We start from the raw sequence: 22,232 nt of genomic DNA, 5'->3' as shown, positions 1-22,232 counted from the left end.
TCCTGCTCCTTCATCGTAGTCGTGAAGTGATTCAAAGCCTACAAATATTTTTAGAAAGTTAGTAGACATGACTATAACAAAAAATTAAATATGAAACACATTAACAATGAGAAATGATTGTATATCATGAATGAAGACCATAATTTGTCCAACACCTCATTCAGGTACTCTTTTCATTGAGCGACTGGTCTTGATAGATGTTGAACTAGTGAATTTCTAATCTCTCGTATTACTTCTTGTGGCTCGAACCTCGCGTTGCACATGAATTAGTACACATTAACTATCAATATACAATATTTATAAGATAAGTATATAATAAGTGAAAATGAAATACTTACGGTCGATTATCGATATACACTATTTGAATGAGTCTTCTTGTGTCAGACTAAGAAGACCCTTCATCCAGCGTTGTGTCGTGACTTGTATGAACAACTGGTGTAGGTGGGTCATGTGCAGGCGAAACATCATATGTAGAAAAATAAGTTAAAAATTCTCAGAACGTGCATTTAAACTAATCAAGTATATAATTAGTTAAATGATATACCTATCAAAGCACCCCAAGGCTGAGACTGGCTACCATTGAGTGATTGACCACTGTAACATCCACGAACTATATTCTAACAAATAAAAACTGGCATGCAATACATTCAAACATTGCAATACCTTCAAATCATTGCAATACATTTAAATACATTCAAATAATTCAAGTCATTCACATCAAATATTGCAATATATTCAAATCATTCAAACATGTTACAATACATTCAAATCATAACTCTATAAGTATCAAAGATACATTTTAACAAAAAAAAATGTCATGTAATACATTCAAACATTGCAATACCTTTAAATCATTCAAATTATTGCAATACATTTCAATACATTCAAATCATTCACATCAAATATTGTAATACATTCAAATCATTCAAATACGTTACAATACATTCAAATCATAACTCTATATGTATTGAAGATACATTCTAACAAATAAAAAATGTTATGCAATACATTCAAACATTGCAATACCTTCAAATCATTTCAATACATTTCAATACATTCAAATCATTCACGTCAAATATTGTAATACATTCAAATCATTCAAACATGTTACAATATATTCAAATCATAACTCTATACGTATCGAAGATATATTCTAACAAATAAAAAATGTCATGCAATACATTCAAACATTGCAATACCTTCAAATCATTCAAATCATTGCAATACATTTCAATACATTCAAATAATTCAAATCATTCACATCAAATATTATAATACATTTAAATAATTTAAACATGTTACAATACATTCAAATCATAACTCTATACGTATTGAAGATATATAATCAAAGAATAAAAAATGTCATGCAATACATTCAAACATTGCAATACCTTTAAATCATTCAAATCATTGCAATACATTTCAATATATTCAAATAATTCAAATCATTCACATCAAATAGAGGTTTGTATTACAAGATTTATTTCACTAGCTCGAGAATTCTTCTTCATCACTTGTTTGACTTTCATATTCCTTTTCTTCCTCCTCCTTTTCTTCATCTTCTTCTTCTTCTTTGTCCGCTTATTCACTTGGTATATCATTTGGATCACATTCTTCTATGAATGTTCTATCGACCAATGGAGATATGACATGCATATCATGCGCGACATCGTGACCATAAGAAAAGTCATACATATCATCTGATTGATATCAATCACTCTCTTCAGTTAACTTGTCTTCCTGTAGCTGATCATACTCGGGGTATAGTTTGTACTTCACCTTGTAAACTGTTCACCATTCATTTCTATCTGACTTCTTTGTACTCATATATGAAGTATAGTAAACTTGTTGAGCTTGCGAGGCTAATATGAATGATTCATATGTTCCAAACCTTGATTTATGATTCACCTTCACAATGCCTGAGGCTTTGTCGACTCTTGTTGCAGTGGGATCAAACCAATGACACTTGAATAAAGTTACCCTATTATTTATACCTAAGTAAGTCAACTCCATTATTTTTTCTATAACACCGTAGTAATCATGTTCATTTTCACCGTAGCTGCTACATTTGACACACATGCCACTATTCATCATTGATTTGTTTACACCGTAGTTTTTTGTATGGAATGAATAACTATTTACGATGTACCCGTTGTAACATTGCACAACTTTGGTCAGGCCATTTTGTAAATCACATATTCTTTGATCTTTAACATCACCATGACGGACCTACAAACATAAACAACGATTGTGATCACGACCAATTATGTAACTTATTGTTGTTTACACAGAGTCAATTTATGTCATCGTCCTTACCAACTCTTTTAATCGTGCCACAAACTTAGTTTCACGTTCTTTTTGTACTTCTGCATCAGTGAGATGTGAAAGTTCTCTTCGCAACTCCAGATTAAATCGTCTGCACTTATCAAATACTTATATTACCGAACCATGTATGCACGTATAGAATATAAAATAATATAGATTTGTGTTGCGTCTATATATACTTACTTGATGTATGGGTCAATTGCTGAGCAATCAAAAAAGATATAGATTTGTGCTATGTCTTGCTCTCGATCTTCCAAGAGTCTTGACTGACAACTGCCAAAGGCATGCCTAAGTGGTTGAAATATCGATAGTTTGTCAGCTATAGTAAATTGTTCTCCATCATCATTATGAGGTGGGCATGTGTAATGTGTTAGAATATGAGGTTTAAAGTACATAGATGAGAAATTTGAAATCTCTTCTAAAGTGTACGCCTCACAAATAGAGCCCTCTACTCTTGCTTTATTTTGAACCTTTTTTTTTGAGGTCAAACATGCATTTGTCAAAAATATGTATCTCGGATTACAATAAATTTCTCAATAGCTTTGAAGAGACAAATATAAGAAAACATATACCTTTCAAATGGGTACATCCACCGATATTGCATAGGACCACCAACCCTTAGTTCATATGACAAATGTATGATCAAATGTTCAATAACATCGAAAAATGCTGGCAGAAATATCTTCTCGAGCTGACAACTAGTAGTGACGATAGAATCTTTGAGATTCTTTACCTCAGATACTACGACTTCCGATGCGCATAATGTTCTAAAAAACCTACTCAACTCAGATAATACCCCTCATATAGGTTTGTCTAACATATCATAGAATTATAGGGGTATCAATCGTTGCATAAAGACATGACAATCATGGCTCTTCCATATAATTGTCCCTCGTCTATCTTCACAGCCCGAAGAACGTTAGAGACGTATCCATCTGAAAATCTCAATTGTCTCAACCATTGACATACCTACTTTATTTGATCTGGTCCAAGCACGTACCTTGCCTTTGGTTTCAGTACTTTGCCATTGTACTCTTTGAGTTTCAATTTTGGTCTTTTACATATTACTTTTAAATTCATCCGAGCCTTCGGATTATCCTTTGTTTTCCTTTTAATATTCATTATTGTATTGAACACATTATCAAACATATTTTCTCTACATGCATCACATCCAAATTATGTCGTATTAATAAGGTCTGCCAATATGGGTAGTTCACAAAATATATATTTTTTGTCCAATTGTGATCCTTCCCAAATCTAAGGAAGGGCGTCAGGCTACGGGCATCTGTCAGTCTATATGTAAAGTATCACAATCTTCTTAAAATCTCTATGCCAGACAATCTTGTAGGTGGACCTTTCATTTCAGTTGTGCTTACTCGAAACACATGACTTTATCGTCGAAATGGATGGTCGCTGGGTAGAAATCGACGATGACACTCAAACCATCATGGCTTCCTTCCATGCATCAATCTAAATGATTTTGTATCCTTCATGCAGTACGAACATGCCAACCTCCCATGTGTGCTCCAACCAGATAGCATACCATATGCAGGGAAGTTACTGATTGTCCATAGAACAACAACCTTCATATTGAAATTTTATTTTTTTTGGGCATCATACGTGAGAACACCATCATCCCACAGTACTTTCAGTTCATCAATTAATGGCCTTAAATATACATCAAGATTTTTGGCCCAGAGAGCTCAAACCAGTGATCAATAGAGACAAAAAAAGATTTTGACGCTTGATACACAAGCTTGGAGAAAGGTTCTATGGAGTTACAAATACTAGCCAACACGAGTATGGAGTTGATCTACCCCCAAATGGATTAAATCTATTTATACATAAACCATGCCTAACATTTTTCACTTTCATTGCAAAGTTTTGATGAGTATGATCAAAGTGTTTCCAAGCTTTTGCGTCAACAAGATGTGTGATCTTGTCTTCATCATGTCGAACTTTATTTGCATGTCATCTCATGTGTTTAGTTGTCCTCAAAGACATATACAATCATTGCAATTTAGGGGTGAGAGGGAAGTAGCAGAGCGACTTGTATGACACTTCTTTTGACCTCGTGCTACCATTGTTTCTTGTCTTTGGTTTGAACCGAAGATGCCCACATGACGGGCATGATCTGCTATTTTTTTTATCTTTGAAATACAACATGCAGTGATTTAGACAAGCATCAATCTTTTGATACCCCATACCTAGAGCGTTGACCATAACCTTCGCACGATAGAAATTTTGTGGTAATTTCTCATCTTTGGGCAACATACTTTTCATAATAGAGTACAAATAATCAAAACATGATCGACTCAAATTAAACTCGAACTTCGAATTCAGTAGTTGAAGAACTGCAAACAAGATAGTGTGACTCTCGCAACCATTTCAAAGTGGCTCATCAGCATCTCTGAGTAAATCATAAAATCTGCTAGCTGCATCGTTTGATGTTTTTTCCTCTATCCCAGTTGTTACATTACTAGGACCCATAGTAGAACCCAGTTCTGGTCCTGCGACATCAAATATCAAATCCATATAAGGATTATCGTGTATCATATCCACCCGTGCATCAAAATTGTTCCTAAATTTTTCACCATGAAACGTTCAATTCTGATAGTCACTCACAAAACCCTTCCTATATAGGTGATGTCTAACACCATGAGGTTCTACAAATCGATTGTTCTTACAAATCTTGCAGAGATACCTAATCCGACCTGTGAGATCCACTGTGCTGACACTTGTCATTGCAAATTTAATAAAACTTTCAATACCATCCATATATTCAAGCGATACCTCATTGTCAACTATCCTATGGTACATTCATTCATGGTTTGGAGTCATTTTGTCGTATGATGTTACGAATATTATCCTAACCAGTTAAAAGAGAATCATCAAAATGCTATGATGAAGAAAATATCAAATTTATCATGCATTCGTGGTAGATGTAATGATTTGATATATCACACACACACACACATATATATACATATATATACATATATATATATATATATATATATATATAATCATACAATCACAAGAACTATGATGCATGCATTAATAACTTAATATTTTCATGTGCAAACTATTCACAACACGATACATTTATTTGAAGCATGTTTTCATGATACAATTTCATATGAAAGTCATAAACAAATTAAAAGTAACTTCATGCAAGCATGGATACAATTATATCAAACATTGCAATACATTCAAATCATTCATATCAAAACAAGGTCAAAGATGTACCTGCAATAAACACACTCCAATATCTTACTAACTACTACCATGACTAGCATGAAATCCGAACTCAAAAAATATGAATATTTCTATTCTTATACATTAAAATCATGCCCAACATGATCTCTGAACTCCAATAAAGCAGTCCAAGATATCCACAACTAAGTGAGTGTGTGAACAGAAAAAGTGTTGCATCGAAGAAATTAAATAACATATGATGTGCTTGCATCACTTACTCACCACCGGTATTTACCCGATTTGCATTTTGCTTGTTTATGTGGGAAAGCAAGAGTTGCATAAAATATCCTATGGTTTATTTTCGCATAGTGGGAAAGCATAGAAAATGAACTTGAAGTAGTTTAAGTGGGAAAGCAAGAGTTGCATAAAATATCCTATGGTTTATTTTCGCATAGTGAGTAAGACTTTAGGCAGATTTGTGTAACATGAACCACGAACCTTAGGGGTAGATATAGCTCATCAATCTGACTCCTTAGCTAGCTACCAGTGGATTCTCTTTTACTGTAGTGCCCAATGATTCTGACCAAGATCGCTCAAAATAGTTCATAGTTTAGCCAACATCATAGAATCGAGGTATTCTACACGGGTTGCTACACGTATAGTAGGTTATTACTAGTATAGCCAATCTAGTATAGAGTTAGCATTGAGTGAATGCTAACTTGTGAGCTTGAGAAAGTTAATGAGAAGATTTAAAAAAGACAAACTTTGTTTGTTCTATAACGAAAATTAAACTACGACTAGAGGCTTAGAGTTCACTACAGTTGTAAGTCAGAGTCTTAAATTGTTTATAATTATTTTTTACTAAGTTTTAAACTCACCCCCTTAATAATTATAATTATAAGTTTTAGGAGATCTACTTAAGCAGATCAACATAGCTGCTTTCATCCACAAGTGTTCGTAGACAGCCAGAGAGCCGTGCAAAAACTTTTACTTTATTATCTTTATTTATTGAACCTTATGTAAATATGCATTTTTAAGTTGGATGATATAGCTTATATGACCTTGGTTATGAGATTATGATGTTTTAATTTAAAAAAAATTTATGACGTGTTTTCTCTGCACTTTTTCCTCTTAGAAGTAAACCCGTAACCTGGACTCGAGAGGTCTCGGATAGGGGTGTTACACTATGTCTTTCTCATGGATAGAATTAACGCTAGTCTAATTTTAGGGTTTGTTCAATCCATTTTTTTTGTACTTTTAAGGTTTCTACATTCTAAATGCTGTTTTTGTAGGGTTAGGGTGCTCTCCATTCCTTTTCCTCTCTCTTTCTCATGAATAAAATTAACCCTAACTCGATTTTAGGGTTAGGGTTAGGGTTTGTTCTATCCATTTTTTTTTAGTGTGCTCAAGGGTTTTGCTTTTTAAATGTTATTTTTGTAATCTATTGAGTGAATACATGCAAAATCTAATAGATTTTAGAGATTTTGTATCTTAAACTTTATTTTTTTTATGCTTAGATTTTAAAAATTTTGTATCTTAATTTCAATTCGAGATCTATATTTGGGTAAACAATCCATGATTTTAGACATACCTTCATAATTGGATCCATATATGATACCAATTATAATGTCAGGATATCAAAAAATTATTGTGTACTTGTTTTACATTTTTTTTTATATTTTAGTATTTGGATCCAATTCAAGATCCACATTCGGGGCAAAAATCCATGATTTTAGACATACCTTCATAATTAAATCTATATCTGAGCAAAAAATACATAATAAACTTGTCAAAACATGTAAAATGGTGGGCAAATCAGGTCATACAATCTAAAACGAAGTAATCTAACCCATTATCCATGTCTGTCCAAGTTATTCGCACGTCATCATCAAACAAGAGACATTTGAAACACAACTTTCGAGTACGGTTCAAACAAACGTTGGACTTGATATAAATGGTAGATAATGAAGATAACCATTGCTTTATCCCTTTTTTGTTCATTTTGTCTAATTCTAGACAAGCCCTACGTCACCTATAATGTATGAAGTTATATAAAAACAAAAACAAAATTAAAAATAAATATATTAAAAAACATTTATCACTATTATCAATTAAAGAATATAAATTACCTTTAAGATTGTTTGAACTTATTGTACGGGATCCTATGAAATCACTAATAAGAAAGAAAGGTTGATAGGATGGAGTGCAAGAAATAAAAAAAAAAAATAAGACCTAAAATAGAAGCAATAAAAGTGATGTGAAAGCTTCACCGGAGAAAGAAATTATAGATTTTAATTTAACCAAATAGTTAGCCTCGACTCAAGGGGTTTGGCATAGTGGAAGGGGGCCTTAGCTACTAGCCCGGTGGTCAAGGTTTTGTTCTGACATCTGCGTTCAGCAATATAAGAATGGGCAAGACCATTATGCTTCTTCTTGTTTATACCAAAGCAATGCTCCTCCTTGGAGGCAAAGTGGCACAAGTTTACACCATGGACAAGGCGACGATAAGTATGGAAGGCTTAGTTAATGTAGCTAGATCTCAGATCTCCAGGTGGTTTTCACCTTCTTTATGAAGAAAAAATTGAATGAAATAGTTACAGAGTGAATGAAATTATAGCTATAGATTGAACCAAATAGAGAAAATAACGTCCAATGATCATTTTGGCGATTGGCATGCATGTCAATATAGATACAAGATACCTTTTTTTAGAATAAAAGAAAAAAATAAATGATAACAAATCATCAAGACTACAACGAATAATATGTTGGGGAAAACTGGCTTTCCCAGAAGTGTGAATCGATGGAGGCAATACAATGATGATAGTGGAAGAAATAAAACCAAAACAAACCAACAACAGAAACAAAAACACACAAAGATTTACGTGGTTCCCTCAAGATGATGTACATCCACGATGACTGATAGGTCAACACCTTCCACTATCTTCAAACAAAGATTACAAAGTGGCCAAAAGGCATACGCCTTACAAACACACAAAGGTGTAACGAAATGAACAAGAGGATATACCTCACTGAAGAATGAAGAACGAATAATCTGAAGAACCAACTTGACGAAGCTGTCCTGAAAGAAGTGTAGCAACACTTCTTGCTTTGTTCTCTCTGCACCCTTTCGGTGCCCTAAAAGTGTTTCTCACACTCTCTTTCTAATGTTCTGCCTTTTTCGCTCACACACACTTCTCTCTCATCCATCCCTTATATAGAGGACGAGACCCGTATTAAATGCAGAAGACTAAATGTCTTGTATAACTTACGATGCGCCTGAAACGCCTTATCACAAATTGCTATCTAGCGATAATCACAAATCGCTATCCAGTGATAACCACAAATCGCTATCTGGCTGAAGCACATAACACTAACTACAAATCGCTATGCAGCGATACCACAAATCGCTATGCAGGTTAAAGCACTCTTCGCCAAATCGTTATCGACAAATCACTGATCCTCAAACTCTGAACAACTGAATCATCATTCAGCTGAGAGGACTTCTACAAATCGCTATCCAACGAATACTCCAAATCATCCTTGAGAAGATCAAGCATCGTGCTTGGAATTCTGCAATGATACTGAATGTGCATCAAACAAATGGATCTCACAAAGGAGGGAAACCCAACAATTCTCCCCCTTCCCGACTTATGTGGAAGCTTTTTCATTCCTGCTAGGAATCGACACTTCTCATGTTTGTCCTTGGGCAATGACTTGGTTAGAATATCTGATGTATTGTCATCAGTATGCACTTTCTCCAGTTGAACAATTTTTCATTCAAGACATCTCGAATCCAGTGGTATCGAACATCAATATGTTTTGATCTTGAATGAAACAATGAATTCTTACTCAAGTGAATCACACTTTGGCTATCACAGTGAAGAACATACTCTTCCTTCTTCAAGCCCAACTCCTGCAAGAATTTCTTCACCCACAACAATTCCTTACTGGCTTCTGTAATGACGATAAACTCAGCTTCTGTAGTGGAGAGAGCTACACATTTCTGTAATTTCGACTGCCATGCAACTGCTCCCCCTGCAAAAGTAATCAAATACCCAGAAGTAGACTTTCCACTGTCTACATCACCAACCATATTAGAATCTATGAACCCTTCAAGAATAGGTTCACTCTTTCCAAAGCACGGACTCATCTTCGAAGTGCTCTGAAGATGCCTCAGAATCCATTTCACTGCTGCCCAGTGTTCCTTCTCTGAATTTGACAGAAATCGACTAACAACTCCAACATCATGAGCTATGTCTGGTCGAGTATAGACCATAGCATATATCAACAGACCTACTGTCGAAGCATAGGAAATTTTCTGCATCTCAATTCCTTCATCATTTGTAGGACATTAACTTGAGCTAAGTTTGAAATGGCCTGCAAGTGGACAATTAATAGGCTTTGCTTTGTCCATGTTGAACCTCTCAAGAACCTTTCTGATATACTTCTCTTACGATAACCAAATCAGCCCATGTGATCTGTCATGAATGATTCTCATTCCAAGAATCTGCTTTGCTGGACCTAAATCCTTCATGACAAAGGTCTCATTCAGCTCCAACTTTAACTTATTTATTTTGCTAATGTCTTGGCCCACAATCAACATATCATCCACATAAAGCAAGAGAATGGTAAAATTACCATCTAAAAATTTCTTCACAAACACACAATGGTCTGTGGAGGTTCTTGAATATCCATGCTCAGTCATAAAGGAATCAAACTTCTTATACCACTGCCTTGGTACTTGCTTCAATCCACACAAGCTTTTCTTTAGCTTGCAGACTAGGTGCTCTTTACCCTTGTCAATGAAGCCCTCAGGTTGCTCCATATAAATTTCTTCATTTAAGTCACCATGCAAAAATGCAGTCTTCATATCAAGCTGCTCAACTTCCAAATTCATGCTTGCAGCTATACCAAACACAGTTCGGATGGAGGGCATCTTTACAACTGGTGAGAAGATTTCATCAAAATCAACTCTCTTCTTCTAAGCAAAACCTTTCACTACAAGTCGTGCCTTATATCTAGGTTGAGAGTTGATCCCATCAGTCTTCTGATTGAAGACCCACTTGTTCTTCAACACCTTCTTTCCTTTAGGTGTCTTTACTAGATCAAAGGTGTGATTCTCATGCAATGAATTCATTTCCTCTTTCATTGCCTTAAGCCACTCAATTTAGTTTTCAGCCTCTAAAACCTTTTTAAAAGTTTCTAGCTCACCTTGATCTGTAATCATTACATACTTATTCGATGAGTATTTCCTAGATGGTTGTTTCTCTTTGGTAGACCTTCTTATCGGAGTCTGAGGAAGTGACTCTTGGGGTGTTAACTCCCCCTCAATTTATGTCTCATCATATCCTTCTTTTGCATAATTGTGAGGAGGTGGCATCTCCGCCATGAAATCCTGAACATCATGTGCATCAAGGGGATCTATATCAACAAGATCACCTGTACTGGGCTCTGATGACTCGGTCACTCCAATGTCTTCAATGGTCTGATCTTCCAAGAAGACAACATCTCAACTTCTGATCACTTTCTTATCAACAGGGTCATAGAGTCTGTAGTCAAATTCTTCATGTCCATAGCCAAAGAATATGCACTGCTTGGCTTTTGGATCAAGCTTGGACCTCTCTTCCTTCAAAACATGAATAAAAGCTCTGCAGCCAAACACTCTTAAGTGTTCATAGGAAGGTTCTTTCCCTGTCCAAACTTTCTCTAGAACATCTTCCTTCAAGGGAATAGAAGGATACAAGTGGATAAGATCAACTGTTGTCCTCATTGCCTCACCCCAGAAAGATCTTGGCAATTTAGAGTGTGATAACAGACATCTGACTCTTTCAAGAATGGTGTGATTCATTCTCTCAACAACCCCATTTTGTTGAGGTGTCATCCTCACAGTCCTTTCATGCTTGATGCCATGATTGGTGCAATACTGATTAAATAGCTCAATGTATTTGCCATCATTATCCGAGCGAATACACTTCAACTGCCTACCAGTTTATCTTTCAGTCATGGTCTGAAAATGCTTGAATACATCTAGAACTTGGTCTTTTCTCAATGTATAAGCCCAAACTTTTCTAGAGTGATCATCTATGAAAGTCACAAAATACAATGCACCACCAAGTGTCTTAACCTTCAAAGGTCCATACACATCAGAATGTACGAGATCTAGAACATGAGATTTTCTAGATGCAATGCTTCTATGGAAGGAAACTCTGTTTTGTTTACCATGGAAGCAATGAACATAAGGTTCCAAAGATGTACCTGTTGCACTCGCCAGGAGCTCTTTCTTAACTAGGACTTGTAGTCCCTTCTCGCTCATATTCCCGAGCCTTCTATGCCATATCTTTGTGGACGAGTCAGTCTCCACAGCATTCACAACACTCTTGCAGGTCTTCGCTTGCAAAGTATAGAGGGAACAAGTCTTAGTTCCTCTTGCTACCACAAGGGACCCTTGGTTAACTTCCACCTTTCATCACTGAAGGTGTTGTTATAGCCCTCATCATCCAACTTTTCGGTAGAGATCAGATTCAGTCGGATGTCTTGTACATGCCTCATATCTTTCAACAACAATTTACAACCAACGCTTATTTCTAAACAAATGTCGCCTATGCCAATAATTTTTGACACATCTTCATTTCCAATTCAGACATTATCGAAATCACCTTGCGAGTAGGAAGTAAAGAAATCAGCCCGCGAGGTAATATGAAATGAGGCTCCAGAGTCAATTACCCAATCAGTCTCTTGACCAATCAAATTGATGCTAGTGCCATCACAGATAACCATGAGCTCTCCATCTGTGACTGCGATTGTGACACTCTGCTTTTCTTCTGAGATTTTTTCTTTGCTCTGCTCCTTGAACTTGAGCTTCCTGCACTCCCGCTTCATATTCCCCTTCTTGTGACAATAATAACACTCAACATCTTTCTTTGAGCTCGAGTGTGAGTGACTTCTGGATTTGCCACGGTAGTGCGGAGCATTACTCTTACTCCTACTTTCCCCCAGTTTTCAATTACAAGCGCCTCGAAGGTAGAAAGACCTAATGAATTTCTCTTGGTCTCTTCATTCAACAGACTGCTGGTAACTTGGTTCACCCTTGTAAACACCCTAAAATTTTCAAGTCCATTCCAGACATCTTCATTTCACAGATGTTAGTCCCCTGCAGGGCGATATCGAGTCTCACCCCTAGGTTTATCCTAGTTTAGAGACAAGTTTACCCATTTCAACCAATAAAAATATCATTTTACCCCTAGGTCACCTTTAGACTTCTCATCAGTTAGGTTTAACCAAACTCATCTCGAGTTCAGCATTTCTAGCTCCTTTGAGCTCATGATGAGCAAATCCTGACCATTTTTTACCATTTCAGCTAATTTAGCTCATTTCGGGCGAAATAAGCTCATTTTAGCTCAAATCTTAACCAAACTATCCCTGAGTTAGTCAAATCCATTAGATCCCATCCCAGTGAGTCTGATCTAAGTTCACCAGAAGTTTGAACAGCTCGGTTTCAGTTTAAAGTAACTTTTTTTTACACCCAAACCTTGTTTCAGCTCATTTTTGCTCGTTTGAGCTCAATTCGGCTACTCGACTCCGATCTGCTACTTTTAACAAGTTTTCACCCACAGACCGATGGGTAGACAGAATGCATCAATGGACTATTGGAGCAGTACCTTGGGCACTTTGTTAGTACAAATCAGAAGGACTGGATGAAACTTCTAGATGTGGCCCAATTCTGCTACAATATTCAGAAGAGCAAGTCTTTAGGCCACAACTCATTTGAGATAGCTACGGGACAACAACCACTGACCCTGCACACTCTAGCCGCACAAGAGAAGAGAAGGTCATCCTTTGCCTATCAGGTTGTTCAAGATTGGCACAAGTAGATCGAGTTGGTGAAGGCGTTTCTGCACAAAGCGACCAAGAGGATGGAAAAGTGGGCGGACAAGCACCGCCGACCTGCTGGGTTCCGTGTTGGGTACCAAATGTTGGTGAAACTTTACCCATATCACAAAAACATCTTTTGTGGATGGCACCACGAATTGATCTGGAAGTACGAGGGACCATTCACCATCACTAAGAAAGTGAGCAACCTAGATTACAAGTTGGACCTGCCCCTAGACTTCAAGGTGCACTCGATGTTTCATGTGTATAACCTAAAATCATTTTATGCGGACGAGGGGGATCTAGAACGTAGCATGCCACAATGCGCCCCTATCCTGTAAAGGGCCCCGACAACATAACAGGATAAGAAGCGTCTCAGCAAGATCCTTCGTGACAAGGTCAACTACTTGGGCGAAGCGAATAAGTATTTGGTGCAGTGGGAGGAGCCAACATTCCGGATGAAGCGCCGCTACCCAACCAAAGTCAGGGCTTACCACAAAATAGATGGCGCCAAGGGCGGCACATGATTTGAAGGGGGGATTCTGTTCTTTTGTGACCTACTTTGTACAACCGTGTCTAGAGTCTGTTTTTCTTTGGTTGAGTCTTAATGTAAAATGTCGAGTCACTTGTAACTTTCTCTGGGCCATCCTTGTACTTTGGTTCAGGTTGATCAATACCTGAAAGGTTGACCCGTAGATCTGAACTCTAATGAGCCCTCGAGCAAAATTGTGAATGAATGCAAATGAGTTGAGCTTTTTTTTGTTCACCCTCGTTGTGATTGGTTTCGAGTGATTGTAATTTTTCTCCATCTCTTCTCTCTCGCTCTCTTACACTCTCAATGATCAAAGTTTCCGTAGTGGTAAGCGAGTGATCGGAAGGCTTGCGATGGTAAGGAAGGACCGTCGTGCCGCAGCCTATTGAAGAAGTAGGCCCGTGACACAAATGACCTTTATATTTAATGGCTTGATTTTCACTATAATAATGCCTCCATCTACTGTCCTGACTAATGTGACACACAGTACTCTCCCTACACCCTTGGCTGCGTAAGCGCATGAAATTCTTGGACCCACATTAAGCATTTTGGCACGTTACCTAATTTTTTTAGGAGATGGCATTAGGCTTGGAGATGCTGGTTAGCTTCAGCTTGGTGGGCAATATGGCAGAGCACAACAATAGGCGCTTCCAGAACTTGAGGTCTGACATTTCTGGTGTGTCACTTTCCATACATTCGAATTTGCATTTTGTTTCTTGCATTCTATGACCACATGAGGATATTTCCTGGTTAGATTCGCCACTTAGGTTCATTTTTTAAGGTGGGTTTGACTCCCATCAGTGATATGTAACTTCTTTGTATCTCGAGTGAATGCTCTCCGTCCTATTATTTTCTTGTTAATATAATTCTTTCTTTTTCTAAAAAATTTGGTGTTAAATTTGGGTTAATAGTTGGTCATGTCCACCTAATGGCCTTAATGAGCTAGAAATCATAGGTGTGGGACTCATCTACCCAATTGGTCCATCATAGATGGATTCAACACGATACTAATATTAGGAACCGGTTCTTGAATAGAATAAACATGAATTAATGAGCTGAGTAAATGTTGCGCATTGTACTCGAATGATTTTTTCAAGGTTCATAACATCATGATTCATGCAAGTCCCGATTTCCACTAATCAAACGAACCATGTAGATCACAACAACAAGGTCAATTTCATGAAAAAGGAGATAAAAAAAACTCTAAAAAAGTCATAGCCTCTTGAACATATATTAACCCGTTGATTTTTTTGGTTAATTGAGAAAGCTGATTGGATCGATGCTAGATGATAGCCTTGTGGTACCCAACTCCTACATTTTCATGTATTATGATATTAAACAAAAACTTACAACGCCTACATTTTCATAAAAATCAGGGATTTTTTTTTTATGATGAGGAACTCATAAAAATCATGAATTTATGTCTTCAATCCTTTGGAGCCAGGCCCCAACGAGGTCTGGCGTAGTGGGATGGGACCTAGGTCGTTAGGCATGTGGTATAGGTTCAAATCCCATGGGTGTCACCCCTTGTGCAAGCCGAAGAGTGGCAACTTCCTAGGGGCAAAGGTTAAGCCCACAGAGTTTTGCACTGTCAGGGCAAAAGTGCGGCATGTGCCAAACTTTATTCATCACTGGCTGAAAGTGGTGCACATGTGTGCATTGCAACAGGGCCTATGATGACATGCACATTGCTAAGTGGAAAGCCCATGTCTCACCTATGGCACACAACAATGACATGAGTCAACACAATATTACTCGCTAGCAGCTTAACAAGCAAACCTTAGTGTGCACATTACTTCTCAAATGCATCTGCTCAACTCCACGCTCCATGCCACGAGGGTCTCTTTGGCCACCCTCGGCCCTGTGTCATGCTTCGGAAGTGCTACGCCACCCGCGACTAGTCTCAACTTCTTGTCTGGAAACGGAGACCTTCCATGCATATTTCATGTGCCATGGTCGAGTATTCTCACATACAATCATACGTGGGGAATGTGTTTGTTTATTCAAAACACAGAAAGAAGCTTCTTCATCTGGAGGTGTCATGTTGGTACCTACGTGGGCCCACCCAAGCATCAAAACCGTGCATCTCCATGCACATAAAAAATTATCGAGCCAAGATCGAGTTCAAAACTCTTTATCAAGGCATTCCTTTCTCTGGAACCTAGAGTCTGACATTATCCATCTCCCTATAGAAAATGTAGTGTACACTACTAGGCATATTGTAGCAACTCTACCCCCACCTCGAGTACCAGAGTCCAATGTTCCCTAAGCCTCATGGTGGAGAATGAATCTTTTAGATCCACATGACAGGAGCTCGCTCAACTGTCCCAAAAAATTCTCCTACGAGGTCAGTGCGAGCTTGTTCATGTCTAATAAGCTAACTCAAGCCACAAGAAAACCTGACGAGCATAAACAACCATTCAGTGTAGCTTGTTATTAAATATTAATTCATTGTGCATTATATAGTACCCTCTTGGTACTCTGGGTCAACACCCAAACACATTCTTATAATAAGAAACTTCTAGGGTCATCACCCTAGAATTTCAACTGTACGTATACACACCCTTTTCTTTTCATTGATATTACTATCTTTGTAATACCCATAACTGAAAATAGTGAGACTCAACATCCCAATGCAATACACAATATACAATAAAAAATATGCATTTAAGCACACAATGGAAACCTCTTGGGCCAACCAAGATCAATTAATGCTTCATTGCACAAATATTATTCAAAATCAACAAACACTAGTACCGCCAATCCATACACAACTATTTTGGATTGGTTCCATTGATTTCTAGGCTCAATAGCCCATACCTGAACTCAAAATATCACAAAACCGTTTTTGAGTAACTCAAGAGTCGACTCTTAGTGTTTAAGAGTCAACTCTTTATATTAAGAAGTCAACTCTTTTAAAACATGGTTCGATTTTTTATAACAGGTATCGACTCTTTTAAAATAGGGGTCGACTCTTTTGTAACAGGTGTCGACTATTTTATAATAGGTGTCAACTCTTTTAAAACATGGGTCGACTCTTTTAAAACAAGTGTTGACTCTCTGTCCCCAGAAATGCCTAACAATGTTTTGAAAATGAGGTGTCAACCCTTTATCAGTAGGAGTCAACCCTCGGGGACAAAGCAACAAGCATATCCATGAAGGACTAGACTTTGACCTGCAAAAGTCAACTTTAAACAGAGCAAATAAAAAATCCTTTCTCTAAAACAGAAATTTTAAACAAAAATTCATAGATCTTCATTCTAAAATATGAAATAAACAATTAGCATACATTTTTACAAGAAAACTGGATCAAAATTACATTTAACTGCATACACAAGGAAACACACACATGCATACTTTTGAAAAATCATTTCCTAAGCGTACCACCATCATGGGTATATAAAAGTTTGAAAGTAATGTTGAACAACTTCATAGCATGCTACGAGTTTCTCAACAGAAAACACACATGATTTATACATTGAACATTTCCTAAACATGCCAAAATTTTACTTAACGAGCATGGTTTTCAGACCAACTTCATCTATATGCTTACATGCCCCTATAATTCATGGAGTAGGAAGATCATACCTTATAATCTTAGGAAAAATAGAAAATTGATCAAAGATAGCTCCTCACATGCGGGGAAACGAACAACACGAAATGACGATCCCCAAAACAGAGATCCAAATCCATTCCTATAGGTTGAAGTCACTTCTCGTCAACCAAAACTTGATGGTTGTGAGAGAGAGTGGTTGAAATATGAGAGAAATGATGTGTGGTTCAGTGAAGGGGATGAGCAGGGCAATGAGGAATGGGAGAGTGAAAAGAGAGGAAAATGAGAGATATGCGTAGGGAGAGAGATGTGTGTATGTGTGTGTGTATATATAAACTTATGTTTAATAAAATCTCCTTAATACACTAATCACACCTTTCTTAACATATGCCATCACAATTAAGTCGTTGGGGGCTAAGTTGTTCATTTTAATGACAACTGCCCTTGTCGAACAAAAATGCCCTTCATGTATTTTTTATACCCATTTTGCCCCTCTCTACTAATCTATTAACCATTTTGCCACTACCTAATAAAACCTAAATCTTTTAATCAAAATTTTAAAATATCTCTTGACAAAGTAATTCTCCTCCTTTTCAAAAATTCCCAATTATGTCCTTTATATATAAAATTATGATTCTACCCCTAGATCATATTGGATCCGATTCGAACCCGATTTTGACAATTTTGAGGTCCAAATCTCGTAAAATCTAAAATACAATAATATAATTTATGAATTACTCATAAAATTCAATTAATGTATTATATTATGAAAAATGTCAAGTTACAAAAAGTCAGAATGTTACAATGGTGGCTTGTCCACACCATATATCTTTGTGGGTGACGATTCTCAAAACTCTACAATGGCCGTCAAATTCATTCTAGTGGGGGAGAATGTAATGAACTTTATCGATCACTAGTGGGCCATGTCGCTACGTTGCTTGGATCACGTCTGCTTGGGTGGCAAACACTCACTCAACTCAAGAGGATTGAACCACCTCCAACTTCAGTGGCCTTGCCTTGACCACATCGAAACTCCTTGGCAGCTTGCTACACCACACATTTTTGTGGGTGGTGATTCCCACATCGACGCTTCATTAGTGACTTTCATATGCCACACTCTCAAAGACTGACACTAAGCTCCATCTCAAAACCTGACTCTATTCTTCTGCCTTGCACACGGTCTCTTGAAAGATGCTTGCACTACACCATCTTCTGCGGTTCAGTTTCAGTCGCCTCCAAATTGAAGAAGTATCGATGAGGATGTCGATTTTTTCTAGTGGGAAGAATGTGTTGAACTTTATTTGTAATTGGCCGAAAGTGGTGCATGCGTGTGTGCGTTGCGGCGAGGCTTATGGTGACATATGTGTTGCTAAGTTGAAAGCCCATGTTCCGCCTATAGCATGCAGAGACAACACGATTCAATGCAACATTGCTCATTAGTAGCTCAATAAACAAGTTTTAGTGTGTGCATTACTTCTCATGTGCATCTGCTAAGCTCCATTCTCCATTCCATGGGGGTCTCTCCGGCCACTACGACATTGTGTCATGCTTTGAGGGTGTTATGCCACTTGCAGCCCATCTCAACTTCGTGTCCGTAAATGGAGGCCTTTCATGTGGATTTTATGTGCCACAATCGAGTATTTTCTTGCACAATTATATGTGATAAACATGTTCGTGAAGTCAGAATAAAGAAAGAAGCTACTTCATCTGGAGGTGCCATGCTAGTGGCTACACGGGCCTGCTCGAACTTTGGTACCACATATCTCTATGCACGTTGAGAATTACCGAACCAAGATCGAAATCTCGCTAACACATTCATATGTGGGGAAGACCCTGATGCGGTCATTTCAATGAAATACAAAATCTAAATTTGGGAACTCTTTTAAGGGCAAAAACTTTGTGTTTTCAGAGGGTGTTAGAGTTTCTCTTATTGGCCAGAGGGAGGGGGGGGGGGGTCAATGCCCATAACACCTATATAGAGCACCTTCTTCTTGACTTGCATTAGTGCACCACCGTATAGTCCGAAGTAAGCAACCTCTATATCTTGTGAGTAGCATGTCAGAGTGTACATGGGTGCTCATGAGTAAGCAAATTCTTCATGAGCATTTCAGGCATTCACGGGGCTCACTCTTGTTGCCCATCTTACCGCCCAACCTCACACCCTTGCGAGGGGCTCCATGAGTGCATGTCGAGCGACGACGATTCCTCTTGGGTAGGGAGTTTTACTACGTCATACTAGCAACTGCCTTAGGCTTAAGGCCTAAAGGTCTTCTCCATCATAGGGGGGGGGGTTCGTGGGGTGCACACTGCGCTTCATGGGGCCTGCAAGTCCCAAAAATCAATATGCCCATTGTTTGGTGCGTCTTAGAAACTCGATATTCACTCCAATGTTCGAGATGTTTATTTAAACGTGTAGCTGGCGCTAAGATCCTCGATTGCTCGTACTCTTGTCACAAGAGGGCGACACACCTGTCCCTTGTTGGCTCCGCTTCCTCTAGGCTTACATAGCTTCTCGCCTCTAAGGCAAGCTTCATGTCACATGGCCCAAACATCCCATTAAGTTTCCTCTCTGTGCGAGACAAAAATCACAAAAAAAGGCCATGACAGACAGGCAAAGCCAGCGCTGCTAGGTCTCTGATCCTGGGGGGTGGTTTCTCGGTGTAAATATAAAAAAATCCCTTGACTGTATCCTTATCCATGTGACATCGGTTGGGAAGATTGGATTCATGAGCTGGCTTTTCAGCAGTTCAATTAGTTTGGCTTTTGTCGTTTGATTCTTAACTTCCCATTAGTGCCTTGGTGACATCCCTTACAAATCATAAAATGCACACATCCATGCTAGGGACGAAAATATGAACGAATCCAGGCATCTTAACTTCGTCAAGGCAATCTATGTTGGCCACCTCCAGTGATGACCAACAAGGGTCTGGCAGGAGCAGTTAGTGAAAGTCACCTTCTGTTGGGACGTTGCAAGTTCTAATCCCAATGATATATGGTTGTATAACTGGTAGGCCCAGGGGTATGCCTAATCTCAGCTTTATCTGTGAAAACAAAAGCTTAGTGATGACTTCTATGAGAGTCGTACGTACCATTCAATACCCAAGAACGAATGGTGCAGATCTCTGACCACTGCACATGCCCTAACCAATCTCTTTCTCTCTCTCTTATAAGGGTCAGAGCAAGTCATAACTGTTGAGTTCTTAGGTTGCACAAGAGCACACATCATGTGTCCCAGCTCTGACTTTCCTTACCCTTATAAGAGAGAGAGAGAGAGAGAGAGAGAGAGAGAGAGAGAGAGAGAGAGAGAGATGGCGGGGAGATGTGCGCTTCACATACTATGAAATTGTGATTAGAAACCCCAGGTTTGGGTGGTAGGGTCTGCCATATGGCTCAATTCCTAGTTGCCACCCTTCTTGCCTACTAAAGACCCTGCTCTGCAACGCGTTCCACTTAGGTGTGGGGACTGGGGAGCCATTGTGGCTCCCTCCTACAAATGACTTTGCAAGGTAAGAACTATTTGCAAGTATGTAATCCACCCCTTATGTTAGTTGTCTGGACTAAAGAAAATATATTCTTCAAAGTACCCAAGAACAATAAAGAAAGAGTAAGCCACAGGTCGTATTCAATAAAATAGGTAAACAAAATTCATCTAATCAACGCGTAGCACTGATTTATGATGAAAAATAGAAGAACAATTAATAAGGTGACGCAATTAAGTGGAAAATCAAGCTCCTTCCTCCTCCATGGTAATCTTCTTAAAAAAAAAATTACATGGTACATTACTGCACCAACTTTTTTTTTTATTATTATTTTGTTTGGTTTGTCAAGAAAGGTGGGGAGTAACATCTATGAACCAAAAATATTCACTGAACCACAGTCGGTGGTGATCCAATAAAAACCTGTTTTTACTGTTCCTACTTTGACAAAAAAGGAGGAGATTGCATACGATGACAGAAAAGAATAACATTCAATATCCAAAGGCAGAAAGTTTCTGGCAAATAGTCCAAAACCAAAAGTGCCTTTGTCATGCAAAATTTTGAGCCACTTGAATGGAGTGCTGTGCTCGACTAGAATTGTTCTTTTCTTGCCTCCGATAGCTACTTTAAATCTTTAATTACCCAATTTGGCTCAACTCCATTCCCCAGAATCAACCTACACTTTGATCTCTTTTTTTTTTTTGTCTGATGGGTGACTTGTTGTTGACACCAAATGTTTTAAGCCATACGTTAATCTTCTCCTGACGCGTCTTGAAGCAGACCAAACCCGGCTTCGGTTCAAACCTCGAACCATGCATACTTGACCTGGATGTATAAAGTCGAAAGTGAAAAACCAACCATTTCAAGTTTTGGTTCTCTTGGCAACTCAAAGTAACGTATGAAGCAAGTTGGTTTCCAACCTTTATCTGGTGAGCGCGACTCCACTTTTCTTTGGCTGGACATGGATCTTGTGTCAACCATTACGGCACTTGTGTCAGATATGCCTGGCCATTGCACTGAGTTTGCAGATGTAGTACAAGATGGGGTTGTCTCTTCTTAAGATCTAGGCTGGACGGGACATAGACGAGGACCCACCCGCTTCTCTAAATTGGACTAAATTCCCAGGTCCCTAATATCAACAAATGAAGCTGGCCAGCAACGCCTCAAATCAGAGACCACTCAACTCAAAAGATCTGCAACAAAATTCATCAACCAAACAAGAAAGCAACCAGGCGGCATAAGTCAAACCAAGATAAGGGGCACAGAAGAGACCCAAACC

Source organism: Nuphar pumila, chromosome 17 (genome assembly GCF_984573655.1).
Source record: "Nuphar pumila chromosome 17, dmNupPumi1.hap1.1, whole genome shotgun sequence".
NCBI classification, from domain to species: Eukaryota; Viridiplantae; Streptophyta; class Magnoliopsida; order Nymphaeales; family Nymphaeaceae; genus Nuphar; species Nuphar pumila.
This window is presented reverse-complemented; position numbering follows the sequence as displayed.